The sequence below is a fragment of the Patagioenas fasciata genome, chromosome 30, assembly GCF_037038585.1.
Source record: "Patagioenas fasciata isolate bPatFas1 chromosome 30, bPatFas1.hap1, whole genome shotgun sequence".
NCBI lineage: Eukaryota > Metazoa > Chordata > Aves > Columbiformes > Columbidae > Patagioenas > Patagioenas fasciata.
Window position 1 is genome coordinate 579,753 of NC_092549.1, and position 26,841 is coordinate 606,593.

A 26,841-nucleotide genomic window follows, 5' to 3' on the forward strand; every position below is an offset into this window, starting at 1 on the left:
TATATTAACTCCAACAAAAATTAGTTGAAAAAAGTTACGTATTTATGATAGAAATGTTACATATCTATAAAAACTAAATACTACATAAGGATCAAATATTAAAATATTTTAACGCCAGACAAGAATTGGTGGGGGAAAAAAGTTCACAGATTTCTTATGTAAATAAAGATTATGTATTAAATAAAGATTATGTATGATATAAAAGCTCAAATCTTAATATATATTAACTCAAGAGAAGAATTAGTGGAAAAAAGTGACGTATTTATGATAGAGATGTTTCATCTATGTAAAGATTGAATATGACATAGGGATCAAATATTAGAATATTTTAATGCCAGACAAGAATTGGTGGAAAAAAGTTCAAGTATTTATTCTATAAATATTAAATAAAGATGATGTGTTCTATAAAGCTCAGTTATTAGTATCTATTAACTCCAGAAAAAAAGGGTGGAAGAAAGTTTCTCTATTTATTTTATATGCATCTCTAGATATGTGATATAAAGCTCAAACACTATCTACAGAAGAAACATTAAAATACATTAACTCCAGACAAAAATGGGTTGAAAAAAGTTGATATACTTATCATATCAATATTAAATATTATACAAGGATCAAATATTATATAAAGATTTAATAATAAAATATATCCACTCCAGAAAATAATTATTGGGGAAGGTCTATGTACATAGTAAATAAATATTAAATATTAGTACATTAAATAAACATATTAAATAAATATTAAACATTAGTACATTAAATAAACATATCACATAAATATTAAATATCAGTATGTTAAATAAAAAATATTAAATAAAGCTCAAATACGAGATACAGCTAAACCATTTCAATATATTAACTCCAAGGAGAAATTAGTGGAAAAAAGTTTACGTACTTATTCTGTGAATACTGAATATTATACAAGCTAAAATATTCTATAAAGCTAAGCTATTTAAATATAGTAACTCCAAGCAGACATCAGTAGAAAAAAGATGATATAATATTGAAGGTTTCTGTAGAAGTATGGAAAGATTAAATATGATAAACACATCGAGTATTAAAATACATTAACTGCAGACAAAAACTGGAAAAAAGTTAATATACTCGTTATAGAAATATTAAATATGATACAAAGCTCAAACATTATATACAGGTCACATATTAAAATACATGAACTCCAGACTAAAACTGGGGGGAAAAAAGTTTACATACTTATAATATAAACAGTAAATCCTATCCAGAGCTCAGCCATTACAACCCATGAAGTGCGGGCTCCTCCTGTGCTGCAGCTTTTCTTCTCAGGATGCAGTCGAAGTTGCCCTGGGTGCTCATGGCGTAGAACACGTTCGCCTTGGGTGGGATCGCCAGCTCTGCAAGAGAGGGAGCAGAGCGAGCGTTCATGGGCGCCCCACTCAGCGTTGGGGGTTTATTCTCACCGGCAGCTGGGACAACGTGGCGATGGCGTTTCTGACGTCGCTTCGCATGTTACTCTGGCCGGCAAAATGCAGCAGAGCTCTTCCAGCAGCAGCAGCAGCAGAGTTCTGCTTCCCCACCTTTGTCCTCGGAGATGATCTGGACCAGCTCGTAATCCTCGGCCGAGCCAGACTGCAGGTTGTGCTTCTCCATGGCTCGCTGGGTGACAGCAGGAGCCTTCTCTTGGTTACTCAGCTGCAAAGAGGGAGTTGCAAGGAGTCGCTTGGTAACCAAGTCGCAGATTCTGCCAGACGCTAAAACACGCTCTTTGCGACACCTGGGGGTGGAGTTAGTTCAAGACAACAGACACTGCTCTAGAAATGCAGCAGGGAATCACAGCCTCTGCTCTCCTGAGCAACCGCTCGGAGAGGTGAGACCTTGTTCTCAGCAGCCATCGAATCCGCAGCAAGAGCTGCCCCAGCTGCTGTTTGCAGACATCCATTAATCCACAGTCTCCCCTGCTAAACACTTTCTGCGATGTCCTGCAAAGATTCTGGGCCTTGGAGCTGGGTTTGCTGGGGAAGGGGCACCTTGTGTCACAGCTCACACACCCCAGTGCTGAGCTGGACACACAACAGCCGGCGCTGGCAGAAGAGCAGGGGCAGCAAAGCCGGCACTTGCTCAGAGTGCTTCCCTTGGCATTGTTGATCAAATACAAGCTTCAATTTCAAAGCCAGAAACCTTGAGAGATGCTCTTTGCAAACCTCTCATTCATCCCCTGCTCCACATGTTTTGATTTGTAACATCGGTCACGTTCCCTGTCAAGGAGGTCTGATCGGGGAATAGGTGTTTCCGAAACTAAAAGCACCATTCAAGTCACCTGGGGTGAAAACACCACCCACAGTAACAGCGCTTTGCTGTTCCCACCGCTCACCAGGATGCTCCTGTAGATGTTGCCGCTTCTGTCCTCTTCTACGCTGGTGCGGATGACGCAGCTCTCTCCGCTCTGCTGGTTGTAGACTGGCAGGACTGGCGGCACTTCTTTTGATGGAACGGGAGTCACGGGGCCGGGGCACTTCTTGGAGCACTTGTCATCAGATGGCAGCAAGGGGGGAGACGAGATCAAACACATTCATTACCATTGAATTTCAAAGATCCAAAAGCTAAAGATGACACTCTTCAGCACAACAGCCTTAACAAGGGCTTCGGCAACCCAGTTAAGGCAGCTTAGGTCAAGAGAGCAGAGTCTGCAGGACAAAGCTCCCTGGGAACGGAACCCAGCCCAGCCCAGGCTTGGTCTGGGCAGTTCCTGGCAGGTCAAACCACAGGGCTGGTGAGCTCTGACCTCACCTGCTTCTCACTTGCTCAGCTGCTCTGCCTGCCCCAGAATTAGGCTGGGCTGATGTACATGAGCCCTCCCCCCAAAATCGCCTTTCCCAGAGCTCAGGTCCCTCCATTCCACTGCCAGCAACGCTCCAGTCAAGATCCACAGGCTTGGGCAAGCGCCTGGGGCCGCCGGCAGCGTCAGCAGCCTCGCACAGGCTGTTTGTGCTGAACACAGGGCCCGGGCCCTACCTTGTGCTGAGGCTCCTCAGCAGTGTCGGTGGGAGGGACGATGGTGACGGTGCTGTCCCCAGAGCTCCCACCTGGAGCAGGTTTGGGCTGCGCGTTGACGGGGGTGCTGAGGGCGCTCACCCCCAAGCCCAGGAACGGCCTAGGGGAGAAAAGAAAGCACAACAGAGCTGGGCTGAGCACAGCTGTCACTTGCTTCAACAATCTGACCTGCTGTTGTGTTTTCCTATCTCGAGTGGCCTATTGTTTGTGTGTGTATAGCAAATTAGACTCTATCCTTATTTGCTCTGTTTTGCTGCTGCAAATTTGAATTGAATTTATAATCCAGCACTAAAATCGTTCCTTTGTCTGACACCGTAGAGTTATTTCTGAAGTCTTTAGTCGATAACCCTCATGGCTACTTACACCAATAGAAAGAGACAACAGCAATACGTATTTCTAGCTGGCGGTGTCTCCTCGCAGCACTGCAGTGCTCTGGATCCCCAGCCAGGTTTGTCAGCTGGTGTTTGATTTATTCCAGTTCATATTCACACACCAAACCCCCTCCCCGTTGTACTCACAGGCTGAATCTCTTCACCACGCTCTTCTGAGCTCTGCCCGCTGCGGTGCTCTGGTCAGGAGCTGCTCCTTCGATTTCACGTGACAGACGGAAACTGCAGAACAGGCAATACCGTTAGTTAAATATCTCAAAGTGGCCATATCTGAGAAGCCCTGGGTCACTCCCACGTCCCAGAGGGTTCATCCCCACGAGGAGGAGCGCAGCTCTGTGCGTGTGTATTTCCACTCTCCGGGAGCAGCTCCTGGCAGCGCAGAGCTCAAGGCTGAGAGAACCTGAACCTGCCTGCGGGGGAAGAAAAGCTGCTTCGCCAGCTGGGCTGAGACCCTACCTCTCCTCATCACTTCAATGCCGCTGCCTCCTAAACCACTGCACGAATTTCTCATCTCCTGTCACGCAATAGCTGTTACATGAGGACTGCAACAGCTTCATTTGTGCGATTACTTCAAACTCCTAAGAAAACAAATAATAAAATAGGAATTCTAATTAGAAAAATCAAGCCAGTCTCGTTAATACACTAAATACACGCAGCAACAGATCCAGGACAAACTGCCCTCGGACAGAGGAAACCCCGGCACCTTCGCTCCTACTGATCTCTGACCAACAAGGCTCAGGCTGGAAGGCAACGCTCAGCCTTGATTTCTCGGTCCCAGGTACCCGCTTCGCTCTCTGCACCTTTGACCCACAACTATTTACTGCAGCACAAGGAAGATGGTCACAGACTGCATCTTGTGGCCAGCAAAGGTCTCACGCCAGCAGGTCTGATGCGCTCCCAGCACACAGAACACGCTCGTGTAACGTGTTCCCGTGAACACCAAACGGGGGGAACGTGCCCCAGACGTAACTCCCGCGGCAGCGAGTGCCCTGCGGCTCCTCTTCCCCTGCTGCCCGCATCTAAAAGGAATTTCTCTTCCCGCGCCGCCCCGCACAGCCCGGCAGAGGTTCACAGCGTGCCGGGGACTGCTCCTTCCTCACCCTCTGAGTAACGTGAGCGGCTGTTGGATACGCCCAGCAAAGACAACAGGCCTCGCCAAGAGAACGCTCTAGCAGAGAGCGTCAGGCACTAACGATCACAGAACAGTCACCGTTCCACTTACCCTTCGCCGCTTCTCAAAATTGATCAGGCCGCCCTGTTGGAAGGACAGAGAAGGGATCGGAGGAGAAGAGCACAGGCTCGGCTGGAGTTGATCACAAACAGGATGAACAGGATGAAGTAGCGACACCAAGGGACAGGCCAGAGCTGCCCTGACCAAAGGCCTCTACAAAGACCCGTTTCCAGCTCTAGGATAAGCCACAGCACTCGTGTACCTGAGTCTATTTGTTAAATACATTCCTCTCTTTTTAAGAACTGCACTAGCACCCAGTGGAAGATGCAGGAGCAGACACAGTGTCTGCAAGGGAGGGAGGAGATTTAGGATTCCAAAAATTGCCCCAAATTACCTCGAGATAGTCCTGAAGGGCTGTGTCCAGCATGACGAGGTCAGTGAGGAAGGTACCCAGGTAAGGTACCGTGCCTTGTGTGACTCCCTGCAAACGGTCAGAGCAATGGTGGATTAATTGACTGAGAAGTCATAATTATACTAATTAGAATACTCCTGTGGAAGCAAACAAAATACAACTAGTCTGCTTCACCAAACAGCGCTCTTGTAAATGATGCTTTCACGACATCATCCTTGGTATCTCAGCCAGCGGTTCATGTCTGCACAGAGCGGTATATAAGCCAAAGTGCTCATTCGTAACTCCTCTGCGTCAAATCTCGCTGTGCGGCACCTCTCGCCCCGGCAGAAAAGCCGGGATTTACAGACCCGTCTTCCCCAAAGCACCGCATACGGGAGCTCATTGGTCAGGAACAGGGCTGAGCTCCGCTTTGGGTGAGATCACAACCTGGCAACTCAAGCTCATTCCCACCTTCAGCAGCAGCTCCCTGCTCGTCGCAAAGTTGTCACAGTCGGAGAAGATTTCGCAAAGCTCTTCGAACATCAGCATTGTGTCCCTGTACAGGAAAAGATTAAATGATTTAAGTTGTTTGTAAGCACTCTGAATCAGATCAGGGGACAATTTTTTTCTCAAGAATCGTTAACAGTTGGGCACAGAAAAGATAAAAGCACCAAAACACATCCAGTGACACACTGCACAGCCTTACTTTGGAACGCAGGCCCAGGTCTTCTTCAGGCGATAAACCGAGGTGGACTGCAAGGCGGAAACGATGGCCTTCAGAGACGAAAAGTTGTTCAGGATCCTACATTGCTGTGAAAGGAGCGGTTAGAAACACAGGAGCGTTAAACGTCAGCATCACCAATAGTCAGCGCTCTTCTGTCTGCCCCGTGTCCTGCTTGCTGCACATTCTCCCTGCTAAGCGGGCAGCTCTACAAATACTGAGCATCAAAAATATCACTCCCCGCTACAACCCCCCTGTCCCCTCCCAGCTCCACGGCACCCGCACAAGGAACGTTAAACAGTCGCGAATAAACGCTTTACACGTCCGATACGGATCCACTTCTCCAAGATCTTCGCTCTTGGCTGTGTCTTTAATTCTTTGCTCTCCAGGATGGTGCTGAGCACGCAGTTGGTGACGGCGTTGAACTGCGAGATGGTGGCTCTGATGCTCTGTGCCAGCTGTTTGTTCTCTTTCTTGTCCCTTCGGGACCAGATGCAGCCCAGGCAGTGGTGGGGCACAACGTTCTGGAAGAGTGTCTAGAGGGAAACAGAGGTGTCCAACTCAGCCTGGAGCGCTACTGCCCACAGCAAGAAATGCACGGTTACAGTACAAACTGCAGCTGAATCCAGTATGGTATTAAAAGGGAAATATTGGTTTTCTCTCCAGTTTAAAATATACACTTTGGTATAACTCTTTAGGCCTGACGCCCTAAAAGAACTGTCAGCTAAACTGTCCTGGAAAAATAAAAGACACCTTTCTATCACTTACATTACCAGGGGGAAAGATTTCTATATCATGATACTTTTGAAAGAGATCGATACAAATAAGCCAAATCGGAGCTCTACAGTTACAAAGTACTTCTACATCTTCAGGTGAGGTAGCCTAAGATACAGTCAAAATACGCTATTTCTGAGGGGTCAAATGCTAAACTTTGCAAAAGAGGCCACACAGTCTACATCCACACTGTATAACAAAATGACAAACACCTTCAGAAGAACTGAAGGAAAAGCCCAATCAATGAAGCAAGTCTGGATAACCAAGCAGAGCTGCGCTCTGTGTCCCAGCAACAGAGCGGTTCTGGAACAACAGACTTACACCGATATAAGTTAAAAAACAAACAAACAAACAATGAGAAGCCCAGAACTCTTTCCCCGAGCATTTCAAGTAATACCTATGATCTACATACCGCATCCATGTATGTCAGCTGTTCTGCCACCAGGTCTTCTTGGGACAGCGAGAATTCTTCTGGGCCGCTGATCTCCAGTTCCTCTTCCTCGTCCGGGGTGCAGGGAGAAAGGCTGTGGAACGCGTCTGGCCAGCGGGGAAAACACGAGTCAGTGAATTTATACAGAAAACAAGTAATCAAAGCAGGTATTTGGAAAATCACTACATAGAAGAACAGAACATGCAAAGGGACCTGCCTGGGGTAACGGCCTCACCGTGCTGCATATTTTAGGGAGATAGAGAAGGTCCAGAAGATTAAATGGGCAAAGAGAAGGTAGAAGAAAAAGAAATAGGGAGAACTGAGCTGTTCAGGGTCTCTTAGCTGAGAAGTGCCTTAACCCATTCACTAACCATTCTTTGGAAAGAACAAACCCACCAACCCCCCCACAACAACTCCTTATTAACACTGCAGAACTTTGATAATCTGCTTGTCAGCATTTACGCATTCTATACTCTGAAAAACAGCTGAACTGCAAAGAGACAAGACTGCAATTATACTCCCAAAATATTACGCTGAGAATGCTCTTATGTCCACGTTTCAAGGGAAGAGGAGGAGAAGGGAGAGAGACCAGTTGGAAAGTTAAAACGTGCTTTGCTAGTACTACTGATGAGGAGAGAAAGTAATGCAAAATATACGAAACCAATCGTGGCTCCAGCAGCTTCAGGACAGGCCCCCAGACGCCCTGGGCTGGACTCGGCACTAAACCAGAGCTGGATTCAGGGCTGCAGGGCTGTACAGAATTGATCAGCAGCCTTGGCTGCCGCAGCACTAAGTCTAAACCTGGGCCTTTTCTGCACACCAGTCCTACCGTTATGCGCTCCAGAGCCAACGGGGTCTGAAAAACACGCAGGTAACGTGAGAAAAATGCATGTAGCAGAACTCAGTCTGCCTACTAAGGCTGGAAGTTGATTCCAGTACTCATTCACATACCACGTGAGCTCTTACGACTTTTCGGCTCACGGCACAGGAAGCTTTGTGCTCTGGATAAGGGGATGTGTCAGGCTTGACGCTGGGAGAACACACAGACAGCAGAGAAAGGTACTTTACCATCATTCTCCCATTCTTCTTTCTGGAACTGCTCCAGGAGGTTCTGCGCCCTCTTCTCCGGGCCAGAGCCGGGCATGTTCTTCTTCAGATAACTCAGCACCTTCTGCAGACACACGTAGTCGGGCGGCTCTCGGAAATCGTCGGCACATTGGTCGAGCCAGGCTTGTAAAATCGATGCCATCGCACTGTGAGCAAATTCAGAGAGAACACATGGGTTGTATGCAGCAGGTATTGATGCAATCGCATGGATCTGTACCTAATATAACAACAGGAACACTGAGACATTCATCCCCCACGTGAGGGCAGTATGGACACTTCTGTGAGCACAGAATTTAATTTGTTCTTTTTAGGCAAGAAATATTATTAAGATAATACTTCATAGGAAACTAAAGGCTGCTTCTTCAATTACACCTTGAGAAACCAGCGCAGTCATTCATATTTTCTCTGCGTTGTATTATTGGATGTGTTATGAGACAGCTGATACTTGGCCTTTACACAAGCTCCTTGAAGCAAACAGGGCTGTGAATTGTCAAATGAAACAACAGCTCTGCTGCCCACGTCCCGCTCCAGCACCGAACCCTGACTGGGGCTCGCTGGGCGCTGCAAAACCAAACTTACGTCCTGAGCACTGTGCTGGATCCGGGGGAATTCTGGGTTCCATGTTCTTCAGAGCCCGAGATCTCCAGGTTTCCGTATCTGAAAAAATGAGATGGCTGTTTAGAGGAACCTCTACTGAGCAACCCAAACAGCGTAATCCATATACAATTGGCATAAACATATAGATATTGGCATATTCATATACAATTGGCATGAAGACAAGGGCTTCATGCTGGACAATTCCACCGTGGCTGGGGAAGCTGCGGCAGAGATGAAGGGTTTGCACATATCCCCCGTGCACTGGTCTTTTTTTAAGGGACAAGCTGTATTGGTTTTCTTGTGTCGGTCCCAGTTTGGTTCCTTAGCGGTCAGACCACGCACACTTTCCCCACCTGGCGCTTAAGCTTTAATGAGATTTGGGATGTGGGCAACGTGCATTTACACATGGTGTGTTTACGCTGAAATCCTGAATTTTGCAGGATTCTTTTCTGTCAACATCCCCCTGTCGTGTATAATAAATGACGGCTCAGTTTCCATTCTGTCCCGGCTCTCACCTGTCCAGGAGCAGTTCCAGGACTGTGCTGGTGGAAGCAAAGGCCCTGTACGTGGAGAGGAAGATGCTGATGTATGTGAAGTCATTATCGGCAAAGGCCGTCGGAAGCGTCTCCACCAGCTTTTCCAAAGTTCCAGCTTTCAGGGCCCTGCTGTTGCACGTCTCGTCCGGGCTGACAGTGTGTCCTGCAGGGAACTGGTCCCCTTCAGCCTACAAAGTGGAAACAAAGACAAAGCACAAAACTCAGACAGAAGCCAGAGCCCCGACAGAGCTTGCACAACGAAACACAGATTCCATTCCACCTTTTCACAGGAATAGTCCATCTCTAGTTACTAAACAATTTTGTCGGTTTGGGCTCTCCAAACACCAAATGCTGTATCAAATACTGGAGGACAATCAAGACATTTCTTATTGAAACAGCCAAGTGTTTCCAGTGCTTAAGCTGTAATCTCCTGGTTGCCTTTGAAACTGACCATTCTCTCATAACAGGGCCAACCATTCAAAAACCCCGGATGCTTTCTTAGCATCCAGAAGTTTAAGAAAGGTTTGTCAGACTTCTTGCAGCATGAAAGATCTAAGTTCCTTCACTTACTCCAACCTCTACAAGAAGATACTAAGCAAGGTTTCAAGCTTCTCAGTACTTAAAGGAATTGGTAATAAAGCCCAACTCACTCAAAATGAACAAAACCAGTTGTATTCCTTTCAACACGGGTTCTATGAAATTTTCAGTTAGAGCTGCATTTCTCTCAGACACATCCACTACCAGCCAACGCTTTTCAGCTGAAAAGCCTCCAAATCACTCTACAAATGCAGCATCACTAAGAACTCTTCCCATCAGCTGGAAAATGTACAGGAGGTCAAAAATACTTTCTGCTATTTCTCCCGGTAAAAACAGGAGGCAGAGATGGGAAATCTGCCACTCAAAGTCTCTATACTACCAACCTGGACACTACACCAAAGCAAGTTCTTATATTATTGCCTTGGATCCTGAAGAAAATGTAGAAACATCGCAACATAACATGAAAGTTCTACCCACCTCCTGACCCTCTGGCTCAAACTGCCACAGCTGCACCGATTGCAATGAAGTGAGGACACTTTGATCAGCTGGGGGCTTGGCCACCATGCCAGCTTTACTTACCCCGAGCCATCTTGCTCCTTCGCTGTCAGTCTGCTGGATCTGCGCTCTTCTCAGGCTGTCGCAGTCAACAGCTCCTTCTTGTGCGTCTTCAGCTCCATCCTCAGTTGTGCTCTGCCAGGAAAAGGGCCAAGAGAAACAAGTCAGAGAGAAAGGAACATGGTCCCTGCACAAGCGCAGGCTGCAGACACCAGCATGCCAGCACCAGGATCTCACAACACCTCAACAACGCTCACTTCAGTTGCCACTTTTTAGCTGCCTTCAGTTACCTGGGCCTTTTTGGGCTTTTAACTGAAAGCAGAGAGGAGCTGAGTGCACAACTTACTGCACAAGTCAATGAAAGAGGTAAGAATTAAACCAGAGAGTCCAGATCTCCTGAACCCCACCACTAACAGCCGCTGTATTAACATGCTGATACATGTTGAGGAGCAAAGCACTAGAGAATTGAAAACAGATGTAACAATTAACTTCAGAAATACATATACTGGTCCCCCTGCAACCACATAATGCTTTTTCTTCATACATACCACTTGAATAATTAAAGTTTCAGGGCTTTACTGACTACCATAGCCTTAAGCACAGCAACAACTCAATTAGAAAGGATTTGAGTGCAGTGCAACCAAATCCTGGTTTGGGGAAGCTGGGGTTTGGGGTTTTTTTGGGGGTTGCTTTTCTGTTTTTTTTTTACCTCTTTTAACTCTAAAATATCCCTAAGTCATATAGAACTGTCTGTGCACCAGTGACTTGCCTCTTGAACGCTCTGTGGAACCTCCACGTCTTCCCCAGGTTGGTTCCTCACATTTTCTTCCAGGCTCTGTGGAGTCTCCACGTCTTCTTCAGTTGGCTCGCTTGGAGTCTCCTCTGTGCACTCTGCAGTCTCTGTGTCTTCCTCTGTTGCCTTGCTTAGACCGTTCTCAACGCGCTCTGGAGTCTCTGCGTCTTTGTCTGATACCTTGCTTGTAGTCTCCACATCTTCCTCTCTTGTCTCGCTTAGAGTCTGCTCAATGCGCTCTGGAGTCTCCTCAACGCGCTCTGGAGTCTCCTCAGTACACTCTGGGCTCTCCACTTCTTCCTTGGTTGGCTTGGTCAGAGTCTCCTCAAGGCTGTGCAGAGACTCCACATCTTCCTCGTCTCTCTTCTGCCTGGGTGTCCTCCTCCTTGGTCTTCTCCAGCATCTCCAAAGAGACAGGTTCCGAAAGGGGAAGTTCCGAGCCTGTTAGAAAACAACGGAAAAACAGTTTTGAATTGCAGATAGCAACACATTTACTTTTAACGTCCTTGCAAAAGTACCGGGACAAGATCACATGAACCCTGAAATTCAGACACTATTACAATGCAAAAAATAGATAGGATCATAGAAACATTTTGGTTGGAAGAGACCATCGAGTGCAACCGTCAACCCACCCCTGGCACTGCCCCATGTCCCTCAGGACCTCATCTATGTCCCTTTTAAACCCCTCCAGGGATGGTGACCCCACCGCTGCCATGGGCAGCCTGTTCCAATGTCTAATAACCCTTTCACAGAATCCCAGAATCCCAGAATGTCAGGGGTTGGAAGGGACCTGGAAAGCTCATCCAGGAGCAGGAACACCCAGCTGAGGTTCCACAGGAAGGTGTCCAGGCGGGTTTGAATGTCTGCAGAGAAGGAGACTCCACAACCCCCATGGGAAGCCTGGGCCAGGCTCTGACACCCTCACCATGAAGAAGTTTCTTGTCAAATTTAAGAGGAACCTTTTGTGTCTCAGTTTGTACCCGTCACCCCTTGTCCTGTCACTGGTTGTCACTGAGAAGAGCCTGGCTCCATCCTCCTGACACTCACCCTTTACATATTTATAAACATTAATGAGGTCACCCCTCAGTCTCCTCTTCTCCAGCTCCAGAGCCCCAGCTCCCTCAGCCTTTCCTCACACGGGAGATGCTCCACTCCCTCCAGCATCTTGGTGGCTGCGCTGGACTCTCTGCAGCAGTTCCCTGTCCTTCTGGAGCTGAGGGGCCACAACTGGACACAAGATTCCAGGTGTGGTCTCCCCAGGGCAGAGCAGAGGGGCAGGAGAACCTCTCTGACCTACTGACCACCCCCTTCTAACCCACCCCAGGTACCATTGGCTTCCTGGCCACAAGGGCCCAGTGCTGGCTCATGGTTTTCCTTCCTCAGTGTGATATATCACACTATATTTCAAATTTAATCTCTTTTTTTTAGCCATGCCTTTTAAGAAATGAGAAAGCATTACACAAATCCCTTTTATGAAGTGAAACTGCAAAAAGAACTATTACATTTTTTAGCACTAAAGGGACAATTTACCTGGGGAGGGCGGGCGGCGGGGCCCGGCTCGCTCATACCCGTCCGCAGCAGGGCCCGCAGCCGATCCCGCACATGGCGCTGTGTCCGCGTCCGCAGGCAGGGCTGCTGCCGGCTCCGCCAGCCCCGCACTCCCGCTCTCTCTCGCACCGACCGCTCGCCCCCACGCCAACGGCGGCGACGGCTCCGCCGGCACCACGGCGACCGGACGCGGCCTCGCGGCGGCACGCGCCGCCCGCAGCCGGCCAATCGCAGCTCGCCGCCGCTCCGCGCGCGCCCCCTTGCCCCGCCCTCAGCCCGCCCGCAGTCCGAGCCCTTGCTCAGCCGGACAAGGCGCCGGGAGCGGGACAGACGGACCGAGCCGGGAGCGTGGGCATCAGACTGTGCGTGGAACACAACGTGTGCTGCGGCAGAGCCCGGGGCGAGCGCTCCCGGAGCTGCTTCACGCACACGCACCACGCGCTGGGATTTTACTCCTGGCCCTTTAAAGATTCCTAGCACAATTGCTTACATACAGTTCTGAACTAGATATTCATTCTGTGGCTTAAAGTGTTAGTTCGTTAGTAGGCTCTTACTATGTAGTTGGTTAACCCTTTAAAATGTTATTTCCCTCTATCAATATAACTTCATAAACAAGTTTCCTAACTTTTTACATAGAACTTCACCACCTTTTCCTTTTCCAGGTTCAGAGCCCGTGCCCCATTTGGTTATATCTGTAAACATTAAACATCTTCTCAGCACGAACCACAGCTGCATTTCTCACAGTTCCCCTTTTTGCTTTTTATCCCATTGATTCGGGCTTTGACTTCAAAGTTAGCCAGCACCTGCCTAAAATCATTAATTTATACCCCGTTCCTTTTGCTGCCATTTCAGGATCGATAGGCATGGCTGAGATTTGCATGCCTTGGACTGCTGAATGTAGTAACTGAATAAAGCACGGGATCATGCATGGCACAAACAGTAAACGCAGAAATGCACATACTATCACGAACCCTATTTTCTTCCACCAGGCTACAGTTTCGAGACCAATATCCATTAGGTGGACCTGGCCACCAAGTGGGAGGAATAGAGGTACTTGACGAATTTGCCCTCAACGCTAACTGACAAGGGGTTCGTCCAACGTATTCAGTCATTTGAGACCCCCCACATATCCAGCACGAGGTGACATTTAATTCTCGGGCTGTCTTTTCCATAAGATCTATAAACAGGTTTTTCCCTGCTGTCGGTAATTGTAATCCTTTGTCTTTTTGCCTTATTTCCTCATACCAATCACTGCTGTTCTGTACCAATTTCTGTTGCTCTTGCTTTCCTTTTAATTCCTGAGTGGCACTCTTAACTAACTCCTCCTTCTACTGATCTTGCACTCCCCCTCCATCTGAATAGCCCCACTCACCACCTTGTGTAAAACAGATCCTCTGTTCTCCCCTAGGGCAGGAGGCAGAGCCTACAGCGAGTCCGCCTTTCTCTAGGTTAGTTGCTACCCATCATTCCTGCCCTTGGATTTCACACTTCTCCAATTTTGTTCTACCATAACATCCAGAATTAATAGGAGCGTGATAATGTAGATCATACTGGGTTAGTCTCCCTATTCTCACACGCTCGTAGCACTTGGTACAGGGATTGGCCAGGCTAAGTTGGGAACAATAAGTCACCACTGCCAGCAAGGGGATCAGGTCCAGGGTTCTGCACCCTCTGCCTCTCTGGCCGACCAGGCTGCAGCCGCAGCCGAGTTCGTCATCTTCTCGGCAGCAAGGGCCGTGTCCCCGCCTTTCCTGTTTTTACCGTTAGCGTGGCGACTTTTTATCGTTTCCCAACTCTTGGCCTTCACTTCCCAGGAACAACAGGAGCAACACGGAATGTGGTTTCTCTGTCTGCACTCTGTTCTCCTCATCACTGGTGGGCTCTAAATTCCCATTCACCCCTTCAGTAAATACCTCCCACCATTCTCCGCTATTCTTTTTCTATTCTTCCAGCGGCAACTGGAATCCTCAACCGAGCTCTGGTTTCCTGATCTTGTGTTCTTAGACATTTCTTATACAATCCTGTTGGTAAGTTCCCTTTGTGGATATGCTTATACCACAGTCCATTTACAACCTAAACATCAGATATAAAATGAGAATTACATATACAACTCGGTTCAACACATTTAGCTATTAAGCCATTCTCATTTTCGTTTATACTGGGCATTCACATCAATAACACTAATAGTAGTTACATCACCAATCCCGTGTCAACTTCAATTTCAGTTCCCCTGGTTCTTGAGTTACTTTCCAGGTTCTTTCTTCCGTCAGGGCTCCTCTAACTCGAGAGACGCGTGTCCATCCTTTCCCTGCCCTCCCAACAGCTGTTTCTGTAGTTAACAAAACAAGAAAAGTTCCCTCCCATCATGGGGTTGGAGTTTCTTCTTTTCAGGTTTTCATTAGTGTTGCCCCCATATCTACCAAAAATTCTACTTGTTTTGTTCTTTTGGGTTTCTTCTTCCCAATGCGGTGAGCACCACCCAGGCTGCTCACCCAGAAGGACTAAAACTGCTTCCCAGTGCAACCCCAAACACCCTTCACTTCAGCAGGTGACCGCACTTGTGCTTTCAGCTCCTGGGCTGGTGCTGTCCGGGCTTTCCCTGCTCAGCACTGACTGTGTTTTGGGAAGGCAGGAGCCAGTGCAAACCCTTCTCCGCTGTTCTGCTCTTTTTCTGCTATTTTTCCCCTTTGCTGTGAAGCTCAGCTGCTCCATGAGTTATTGTGTTCTCCTGTGAGCGTGGGGTTTGTCCTCTGCTGTGGAGCACGAGAGCGAAGCCCCCGGAGCCCCGGCTGGTGCAGACCCCGCAGCGAGGGTGACAGACCCGGAGCCAGGAGCAGTTTCCCCAGGGTGAGGAGCAAGTGGAGCTGCTCACACCAAGGGCACAGGCAGGGTTGGTGCACGTCACCGGTTCTAAGGCTGTCACCAGAACCTGACAACCTGACAACAGTGTGCTGGCTCCCCGGGCAGTTGAAGTACAACCAGAACGCAAGAGGCAGCTTAAATTCGGGGTCGTCTTTTTGCCAGGAGCAACAAATGCCGTGATGGAGACAACGGGGAAAAGGTGGAAACTCTCAGACCGCGGTGCAGTCTCAGAGAGGAAAAGAGATGAACGAGACACTGATGAGCGGGAAGAGTTGACGTATTTATCATAGAAACATTAAAGGTTATAGAGAGATGGAATGTTACACGAGATCAAATATTTAAATACATTCGCTCCAGACACAAAATAGTGTTAAAAAGTTCATCTATTTATTATAGATACATTAAATATTATACAAAGCTCAAACATGATCTAAAGATCAAACATTAAAATCTACTAACTCCAGACAAAAATTGGTGGGAAAACGTTTGCATATTTATTATATAAGTATTAAATATTAAATAAAGATTAAATAGAATACAAAATCAAACATTAAAATATATTAACTCCAGACACAAATTAGTGGTCAAAAGTTAACCCATTTATTATAGAAACATTCAATATTATATAAAGATTAAATATCATATAAAGATCAAATATTATCTAGAGATCAAACACTAAAATCTACTAACTCCAGACGAGAATTGGTGGAATAAAGTTCAAGTATTTATTATATAAATATTAAATAAAGATGATGTGTTATATAAAGCTTAAATAGTAATCCTAGTAACTCCAGATCAAAAAATACTGGAAAAATGTTTACGTATTTTTATAGAAACATTCAATAATATATAGAGATTAAATATGATATAAGGATCAAATATTAAACTATATTAACTCCAACAAAAATTAGTTGAAAAAAGTTACGTATTTATGATAGAAATGTTACATATCTATAAAAACTAAATACTACATAAGGATCAAATATTAAAATATTTTAACGCCAGACAAGAATTGGTGGGGGAAAAAAGTTCACAGATTTATTATGTAAATAAAGATTATGTATTAAATAAAGATTATGTATGATATAAAAGCTCAAATCTTAATATATATTAACTCAAGAGAAGAATTAGTGGAAAAAAAGTGACGTATTTATGATAGAGATGTTACATCCATGTAAAGATTGAATATGACATAGGGATCAAATATTAGAATATTTTAATGCCAGACAAGAATTGGTGGAAAAAAGTTCAAGTATTTATTCTATAAATATTAAATAAAGATGATGTGTTCTATAAAGCTCAGTTATTGGTATCTATTAACTCCAGAAAAAAAGGGTGGAAAAAAGTTTCTCTATTTATTTTATATGCATCTCTAGATATGTGATATAAAGCTCAAACACTATCTACAGAAGAAACATTAAAATACATTAACTCCAGACAAAAATGGGTTGAAAAAAGTTGATATACTTATCATATCAATATTAAATATTATACAAGGATCAAATATTGTATAAAGATTTAGTAATAAAATATATCAACTCCAGAAAATAATTATTGGGGAAGGTCTATGTACATAGTAAATAAATATTAAATATTAGTACATTAAATAAACATATTAAATAAATATTAAACATTAGTACATTAAATAAACATATCACATAAATATTAAATATCAGTATGTTAAATAAAAAATATTAAATAAAGCTCAAATACTATATACAGCTAAACCATTTCAATATATTAACTCCAAGGAGAAATTAGTGGAAAAAAGTTTACGTACTTATTCTGTGAATACTGAATATTATACAAGCTAAAATATTCTATAAAGCTAAGCTATTTAAATATAGGAACTCCAAGCAGACATCAGTAGAAAAAAGATGATATAATATTGAAGGTTTCTGTAGAAGTATGGAAAGATTAAATATGATCAACACATCGAGTATTAAAATACATTAACTGCAGACAAAAACTGGAAAAAAGTTAATATACTCGTTATAGAAATATTAAATATGATACAAAGCTCAAACATTATATACAGGTCACATATTAAAATATATGAACTCCAGACTAAAACTGGGGGGAAAAAAGTTTACATACTTATGATATAAACAGTAAATCCTATCCAGAGCTCAGCCATTACAACCCATGAAGTGCGGGCTCCTCCTGTGCTGCAGCTTTTCTTCTCAGGATGCAGTCGAAGTTGCCCTGGGTGCTCATGGCGTAGAACACGTTCGCCTTGGGTGGGATCGCCAGCTCCGCAAGAGAGGGAGCAGAGCGAGCGTTCATGGGCGCCCCACTCAGCGTTGGGGGTTTATTCTCACCGGCAGCTGGGACAACGTGGCGATGGCGTTTCTGACGTCGCTCCGCATGTTACTCTTGCCGGCAAAATGCAGCAGAGCTCTTCCAGCAGCAGCAGCAGCAGAGTTCTGCTTCCCCACCTTTGTCCTCGGAGATGATCTGGACCAGCTCGTAATCCTCGGCCGAGCCAGACTGCAGGTTGTGCTTCTCCATGGCTCGCTGGGTGACAGCAGGAGCCTTCTCTTGGTTACTCAGCTGCAAAGAGGGAGTTGCAAGGAGTCGCTTGGTAACCAAGTCGCAGATTCTGCCAGACGCTAAAACACGCTCTTTGCGACACCTGGGGGTGGAGTTAGTTCAAGACAACAGACACTGCTCTAGAAATGCAGCAGGAAATCACAGCCTCTGCTCTCCTGAGCAACCGCTCGGAGAGGTGAGACCTTGTTCTCAGCAGCCATCGAATCCGCAGCAAGAGCTGCCCCAGCTGCTGTTTGCAGACATCCATTAATCCACAGTCTCCCCTGCTAAACACTTTCTGCGATGTCCTGCAAAGATTCTGGGCCTTGGAGCTGGGTTTGCTGGGGAAGGGGCACCTTGTGTCACAGCTCACACACCCCAGTGCTGAGCTGGACACACAACAGCCGGCGCTGGCAGAAGAGCAGGGGCAGCAAAGCCGGCACTTGCTCAGAGTGCTTCCCTTGGCATTGTTGATCAAATACAAGCTTCAATTTCAAGGCCAGAAACCTTGAGAGATGCTCTTTGCAAACCTCTCATTCATCCCCTGCTCCGCATGTTTTGATTTGTAACATCGGTCACGTTCCCTGTCAAGGAGGTCTGATCGGGGAATAGGTGTTTCCGAAACTAAAAGCACCATTCAAGTCACCTGGGGTGAAAACACCACCCACAGTAACAGCGCTTTGCTGTTCCCACCACTCCCCAGGATGCTCCTGTAGATGTTGCCGCTTCTGTCCTCTTCTACGCTGGTGCGGATGACGCAGCTCTCTCCGCTCTGCTGGTTGTAGACTGGCAGGACTGGCGGCACTTCTTTTGATGGAACGGGAGTCACGGGGCCGGGGCACTTCTTGGAGCACTTGTCATCAGATGGCAGCAAGGGGGGAGACGAGATCAAACACATTCATTACCATTGAATTTCAAAGATCCAAAAGCTAAAGATGACACTCTTCAGCACAACAGCCTTAACAAGGGCTTCGGCAACCCAGTTAAGGCAGCTTAGGTCAAGAGAGCAGAGTCTGCAGGACAAAGCTCCCTGGGAACGGAACCCAGCCCAGCCCAGGCTTGGTCTGGGCAGTTCCTGGCAGGTCAAACCACAGGGCTGGTGAGCTCTGACCTCACCTGCTTCTCACTTGCTCAGCTGCTCTGCCTGCCCCAGAATTAGGCTGGGCTGATGTACATGAGCCCTCCCCCCAAAATCGCCTTTCCCAGAGCTCAGGTCCCTCCATTCCACTGCCAGCAACGCTCCAGTCAAGATCCACAGGCTTGGGCAAGCGCCTGGGGCCGCCGGCAGCGTCAGCAGCCTCGCACAGGCTGTTTGTGCTGAACACAGGGCCCGGGCCCTACCTTGTGCTGAGGCTCCTCAGCAGTGTCGGTGGGAGGGACGATGGTGACGGTGCTGTCCCCAGAGCTCCCACCTGGAGCAGGTTTGGGCTGCGCGTTGATGGGGGTGCTGAGGGCGCTCACCCCCAAGCCCAGGAACGGCCTAGGGGAGAAAAGAAAGCACAACAGAGCTGGGCTGAGCACAGCTGTCACTTGCTTCAACAATCTGACCTGCTGTTGTGTTTTCCTATCTCGAGTGGCCTATTGTTTGTGTGTGTATAGCAAATTAGACTCTATCCTTATTTGCTCTGTTTTGCTGCTGCAAATTTGAATTGAATTTATAATCCAGCACTAAAATTGTTCCTTTGTCTGACACCTTAGAGTTATTTCTGAAGTCTTTAGTCGATAACCCTCCTGGCTACTTACACCAATAGAAAGAGACAACAGCAATACGTATTTCTAGCTGGCGGTGTCTCCTCGCAGCACTGCAGTGCTCTGGATCCCCAGCCAGGTTTGTCAGCTGGTGTTTGATTTATTCCAGTTCATATTCACACACCAAACCCCCTCCCCGTTGTACTCACAGGCTGAATCTCTTCACCACGCTCTTCTGAGCTCTGCCCGCTGCGGTGCTCTGGTCAGGAGCTGCTCCTTCGATTTCACGTGACAGACGGAAACTGCAGAACAGGCAATACCGTTAGTTAAATATCTCAAAGTGGCCATATCTGAGAAGCCCTGGGTCACTCCCACGTCCCAGAGGGTTCATCCCCACGAGGAGGAGCGCAGCTCTGTGCGTGTGTATTTCCACTCTCCGGGAGCAGCTCCTGGCAGCGCAGAGCTCAAGGCTGAGAGAACCTGAACCTGCCTGCGGGGGAAGAAAAGCTGCTTCGCCAGCTGGGCTGAGACCCTACCTCTCCTCATCACTTCAATGCCGCTGCCTCCTAAACCACTGCACGAATTTCTCATCTCCTGTCACGCAATAGCTGTTACATGAGGACTGCAACAGCTTAATTTGTGCGATTACTTCAAACTCCTAAGAAAACAAATAATAAAATAGGAATTCTAATTAGAAAAATAAAGCCAGTCTCGTTAATACACTAAACACGCGCAGCAACAGATCCAGGACAAACTGCCCTTGGACAGAGGAAACCCCGGCACCTTCGCTCCTACTGATCTCTGACCAACAAGGCTCAGGCTGGAAGGCAACGCTCAGCCTTGATTTCTCGGTCCCAGGTACCCGCTTCGCTCTCTGCACCTTTGACCCACAACTATTTACTGCAGCACAAGGAAGATGGTCACAGACTGCATCTTGTGGCCAGCAAAGGTCTCACGCCAGCAGGTCTGATGCGCTCCCAGCACACAGAACACGCTCGTGTAACGTGTTCCCGTGAACACCAAACGGGGGGAACGTGCCCCAGACGTAACTCCCGCGGCAGCGAGTGCCCTGCGGCTCCTCTTCCCCTGCTGCCCGCATCTAAAAGGAATTTCTCTTCCCGCGCCGCCCCGCACAGCCCGGCAGAGGTTCACAGCGTGCCGGGGACTGTTCCTTCCTCACCCTCTGAGTAACGTGAGCGGCTGTTGGATACGCCCAGCAAAGACAACAGGCCTCGCCAAGAGAACGCTCTAGCAGAGAGCGTCAGGCACTAACGATCACAGAACAGTCACCGTTCCACTTACCCTTCGCCGCTTCTCAAAATTGATCAGGCCGCCCTGTTGGAAGGACAGAGAAGGGATCGGAGGAGAAGAGCACAGGCTCGGCTGGAGTTAATCACAAACAGGATGAACAGGATGAAGTAGCGACACCAAGGGACAGGCCAGAGCTGCCCTGACCAAAGGCCTCTACAAAGACCCGTTTCCAGCTCTAGGATAAGCCACAGCACTCGTGTACCTGAGTCTATTTGTTAAATACATTCCTCTCTTTTTAAGAACTGCACTAGCACCCAGTGGAAGATGCAGGAGCAGACACAGTGTCTGCAAGGGAGGGAGGAGATTTAGGATTCCAAAAATTGCCCCAAATTACCTCGAGATAGTCCTGAAGGGCTGTGTCCAGCATGACGAGGTCAGTGAGGAAGGTACCCAGGTAAGGTACCGTGCCTTGTGTGACTCCCTGCAAACGGTCAGAGCAATGGTGGATTAATTGACTGAGAAGTCATAATTATACTAATTAGAATACTCCTGTGGAAGCAAACAAAACACAACTAGTCTGCTTCACCAAACAGCGCTCTTGTAAATGATGCTTTCACGACATCATCCTTGGTATCTCAGCCAGCGGTTCATGTCTGCACAGAGCGGTATATAAGCCAAAGTGCTCATTCGTAACTCCTCTGCGTCAAATCTCGCTGTGCGGCACCTCTCGCCCCAGCAGAAAAGCCGGGATTTACAGACCCGTCTTCCCCAAAGCACCGCATACGGGAGCTCATTACAGAATCACAGAATCACAGAATTGGCCAGGTTGGAAAGGACCTCAGAGATCATCAAGTCCAACCCTTGGTCCAACTTCAGCCCATTTACTAGATCATGGCACTAAGAGCCATGTCCAATCTCAGTTTAAAAACCTCCAGGGACGGTGAGTCCACCACCTCCCTAGGCAGGCCATTCCAATGCCTGATCACTCTTTCCGTAAAGAACTTCTTCCTAATATCCAGCCTAAACTTCCCCTGGCAGAGTTTAAGCCCATGTCCCCTTGTCCTATTGCTGACTGCCTGGGAGAAGAGACCAGTTCCCACCTGACTATAACTTCCCTTCAGGTAGTTATAGAGAGCAATGAGGTCACCTCTAAGCCTCCTCTTCTCCAGGCTGAACAACCCCAGCTCCCTCAGCCTCTCACCATAGGTCATGTGCTCAAGTCCCTTCACCAGTCTTGTTGCTCTTCTCTGGACCCGCTCCAGCACCTCAATATCTTTCCTGAACTGAGGGGCCCAGAACTGAACACAATACTCCAGGTGTGGCCTCACCAATGCAGAGTACAGGGGAAGGATCACTTCCCTTGTCCTGCTGACCACACTATTTTTGATACAGGCCAGGATACCATTGGCCTTCTTGGCCACCTGGGCACACTGTTGGCTCATGTTGAGCTTGCTGTCAATCAGTACCCCCAGGTCCCTTTCTGTCTGGCTGCTCTCCAGCCACTCTGTGCCCAGCCTGTAGCGCTGAAGGGGGTTGTTGTGGCCAAAGTGCAGGACCCGGCACTTGGCCTTGTTGAACTTCATCCCATTGGAATCAGCCCATTTCTCCAGTCTATCCAGATCTCTTTGCAGAGCCCTCCTGCCTTCCAGCAGGTCAACACTGCCCCCCAACTTGGTGTCATCAGCAAATTTGCTGATGGTGGTCTCAATCCCCTCATCTAAATCATCAATAAAGATGTTAAACAGGACTGGACCCAACACTGACCCCTGGGGGACACCACTAGTGACTGGCCGCCAGCTAGATGCAGCCCCATTTACCAGCACTCTCTGGGCCCGGCCCTCCAGCCAGTTCTTAACCCAGCAGACAGTGCACTTGTCCAAGCCATGGGCTATCAGCTTTTGAAGGAGTATATTATGGGAGACAGTGTCAAAGGCTTTGCTGAAGTCTAGATAGATCACATCTACAGCTTTCCCCTCATCCACTAGGTGGGTCACCTGATCATAAAAGGAAATCAGGTTGGTCAGACAGGACCTGCCCCTCCTAAACCCATGCTGGCTGGGTCTGATCCCTGGTCCATCCTGGAGGTGCTGTGTGATTGCATTCAGGATGATCTGCTCCATCACCCTGCCAGGCACCGAGGTCAGGCTGACAGGCCTGTAGTTGCCAGGGTCAGCTTTGCAGCCCTTTTTGTGGATTGGGGTAACATTTGCCAGTTTCCAATCATTTGGGACCTCCCCAGTGAGCCAAGACTGTTGGAAGATGATGGAGAGCGGCTTGGCGAGCTCTTCTGCTAGCTCCCTCATCACCCTAGGATGGATCCCGTCTGGTCCCATAGACTTATGAGGATCCAGATGGCTCAGTAAGCCACCAACTATTTCCTCTTGGAATACAAGGGGACTATTTGGCTTCCTATTCCTGTCAACCATCTCCAGAGGCCAGTTATCCTGAGGGCCATCTGTTTGACTGGTAAATATTGAGGCAAAGTAGGTATTAAGTACCTCAGCTTTCTCCTCATCTTTGTTAACTATATTTCCCTCAAAGTCCAGTAGAGAATGGAGGTTTTCCTTGCCCCTCCTTTTGTTATTAACATATTTAAAGAAGGACTTTTTATTATCCCTAACAGAATTGGCCAAATTAACTTCAAACTGCACTTTTGTTTCCCTGATTTTTTTCCTGCACGATCTAGCTATTTTCCTAAATTCTTCATAGGTAGCCAGCCCTTTTTTCCACAGTCTGTAAACTCTCTTTTTATTTCTGATTTCCTTCAAAATCTCCCTGTTTAGCCAAGCCGGTTGTCTTCCCTGTCGGCTAGCCTTTCGGCGCACTGGTATAGCCTGATCCTGTGCCCTCAAAACCTCCCGCTTGAAGTATGTCCAACCCTCCTGGGCCCCCTTGTTTTTAAGCATTGTTTCCCAGGGTATGCTCTGAACTAGACTTCTGAATAGGCAAAAATCTGCCCTCCGGAAGTCCAGTGTAGAGGTTTTATTGGTGGCTCTCCTTGCATCTCTAACTATTGAAAATTCTATTATTTCGTGGTCGCTATGCCCCAGGCGGTCGCCAACCACTACATCTCCCACCAGCCCTTCTTTGTTTGTAAACAGTAGGTCTAGCAAGGCCTTACCCCGGGTAGGCTCATTTACCAGCTGATGAAGGAAATTGTCCTCTATACACTCTAGGAAATTCCTAGACTGCCTCTTCTGTGCAGTATTGAGCTCCCAGCAGATATCTGGCAGGTTAAAGTCCCCCACAAGAACAAGGGCTGTCGATTTTGAGACATCTGCCAGCTGCTTGTAGAATAATTCATCTCCTTCATCATCCTGGTCGGGTGGTCTATAACAGACACCCACAAGGACATCAGCCTTGTCGGACTTGCCCCTGATTCTGGTCCACAGGCACTCAACCTTGTCACTACTGACCTCAAGTTTAACAGAGTCAAGAGACTCTCTAACATATAAAGCCACCCCTCCACCTCTCCTGCCCTGCCTGTCTTTTCTGAAGAGCCTGTAGCCACCCATAGCAGCACTCCAGTCATACGAGTCATCCCACCACGTTTCTGTGATGGCAACTATGTCATAGCTTTCCTGCTGCACGATGGCTTCCAGCTCCTCTTGTTTGTTGCCCATACTGCGTGCATTAGTGTACATGCACTTCAAGTGGGCTGCTGATTTCACTCTTAATTCAGGCTTTTTGTCCTTAGGCTGATCTTTGGAGAGCCCAGTTTCAATCCCTTCCCCCTTCAAACCTAGTTTAAAGCCCTCTTGATCAGTGCTGCCAACTTATGGGCTATAGTCCTCTTGCTCTTCCCAGAGGGATGAAGCCCATCTGATTTCATGAGACTAGGTACCATGGAGTTTGCCCCATGGTCAAAAAAACCAAAATTTTTATGGTGGCACCAATCCTTTAGCCATCTGTTAATGAGATGGGCTTTTCTGTTTCTCTCTTTATTTGCCTCCTCATCCATTCCGGATAGCACAGGAACTGAGGCAAATATCACCTGTGCTCCTGTCCCATGAACTGACTGACCCAGTGCTTTAAAGTCTTTTTTAATTGCCCTGATACTTCTTCTGTTAATGTCCTCACTGCCAGCTTGGACTACTAACAGGGGATAATAATCTGTGGGCTGAATTAGCTCCGGCAGTCTTCTATTGATATCCCTCACCCTGGCCCCAGGAAGGCAGCAGACCTCCCTGTGGGATGGGTCTGGGCGACATATAGGGGCCTCTGTTCCCCTCAGAAGGGAGTCGCCGACTACAACCACCCTTCTTTGTTTTTTCCTTATAGTTGCGGTTGTAATTCTTTTTGTAAATGAGGTCTGTCTAGGAGGCTCTCCAGGCAGATCTTCTTGGCTGTTCTCTGATGGACTTTCTGGGTCCAGGGCCTCGTATCTATTTGTTAAGGGCACCAAGGGTGGTGATGGTGTTCGAGAGAGTGCTCTTTTGCCTCTCCGATCAGGGACCCGTTTCCATTCCCCCTCATCAGCTAGTTCTGCTCCATCCGCCTTATGGCAGGAAGGATGGGGCTTCACCATCTCTGGTTGCACACCCTTAGGAGCCAAGAGGGTTTGACTCCACCAGTCAATTTCCACTTCACTTTCCCTAATGCTCCTTAGTCTCTCCACCTCTTCCTTGAGCTCTGCCACTAGGCACAGTAAGTCATTGACCTGCTCGCATCGTACACAGGTGCCTCCCACACCATCCTCTGGTACCAATGCCAGGCACAGACACTCTGCACAGCCAGAAACCTGGGTGGCTGCATCCTTCTTGGAGGGTAGTGTCTGTGTAGACACCTCCTGTGTAGACACACTCTTTGTATCAGCAGCAGCAACAGCTTTCCTTTTTCTAGAAACCATTACTGCCTTTATTTAAAAACAAACAAACAAACAAAAAAGACCACCCAAACGAAATGAAACCCCCAACAAACTCACCTAAAAGAGCTGGTTGTGTCCAGCCTACCTGCACTGCCACGCCCCAGTCTGTGTCACCAGCAACAGGTGAGAGGTCTAACAGCAAGGGGGAACAGAACCTCTGCACCCCACTGCACGAGCTACCACCGTCGTTGCTGCGGCAGAGCGTGGGTAGCACCCTCCTGCCTCACAGGCTGGCTCACCTCCCAGCACCCGGTGGGCAGCGCACCGCTGCCCTCCCACAGGCTTTTTCAAGGCAAAGTGGAGGGGGCGTAACCACCGTCACCGTGGTAACGCCCACGCCACGTCAGCCGCCTCCGCAACGGCTGCCGGGGGCTTCCGGGTAGCGAAATCGAAAACGAAAACGCGACCTGAAACCCCTTTCTTTACCCTCACCCACCTCTGTAGCGTCGAGATTTCGCTCGCACTCCGGTCGAGCTGGCTTCAGGCAGCTGATCCCAGGAACAGGGCTGAGCTCGGCTTTGGGTGAGATCACAACCTGGCAACTCAAGCTAATTCCCACCTTCAGCAGCAGCTCCCTGCTCGTCGCAAAGTTGTCACAGTCGGAGAAGATTTCGCAAAGCTCTTCGAACATCAGCATTGTGTCCCTGTACAGGAAAAGATTCAATGATTTAAGTTGTTTGTAAGCACTCTGAATCAGACCAGGGTACAATTTTTTTCTCAAGAATCGTTAACAGTTGGGCACAGAAAAGATAAAAGCACCAAAACACATCCAGTGACACACTGCACAGCCTTACTTTGGAACGCAGGCCCAGGTCTTCTTCAGGCGATAAACCGAGGTGGACTGCAAGGCGGAAACGATGGCCTTCAGAGACGAAAAGTTGTTCAGGATCCTACATTGCTGTGAAAGGAGCGGTTAGAAACACAGGAGCGTTAAACGTCAGCATCACCAATAGTCAGTGCTCTTCTGTCTGCCCCGTGTCCTGCTTGCTGCACATTCTCCCTGCTAAGCGGGCAGCTCTACAAATACTGAGCATCAAAAATATCACTCCCCGCTACAACCCCCCTGT

General features: G+C 47.7%; 1 long non-coding RNA gene and 1 pseudogene across 1 annotated transcript; both read right to left on the reverse strand.

Annotated features, from left to right (window-relative positions):
- Positions 1 to 291: 291 nt before the first annotated feature.
- LOC139825889 (ral guanine nucleotide dissociation stimulator-like 1) lies at positions 292 to 10,373 on the reverse strand (annotated as a pseudogene).
- An 8,941-nt stretch (positions 10,374 to 19,314) lies between these two features.
- On the reverse strand, positions 19,315 to 26,436 carry LOC139825898 (uncharacterized). The gene is made up of 3 exons (XR_011736053.1): positions 26,211 to 26,436; positions 19,866 to 20,314; positions 19,315 to 19,447 (listed from the first exon to the last, which is right to left on the reverse strand). It is a non-coding gene; the product is annotated as an uncharacterized lncRNA (long non-coding RNA).
- Positions 26,437 to 26,841: the final 405 nt, after the last annotated feature.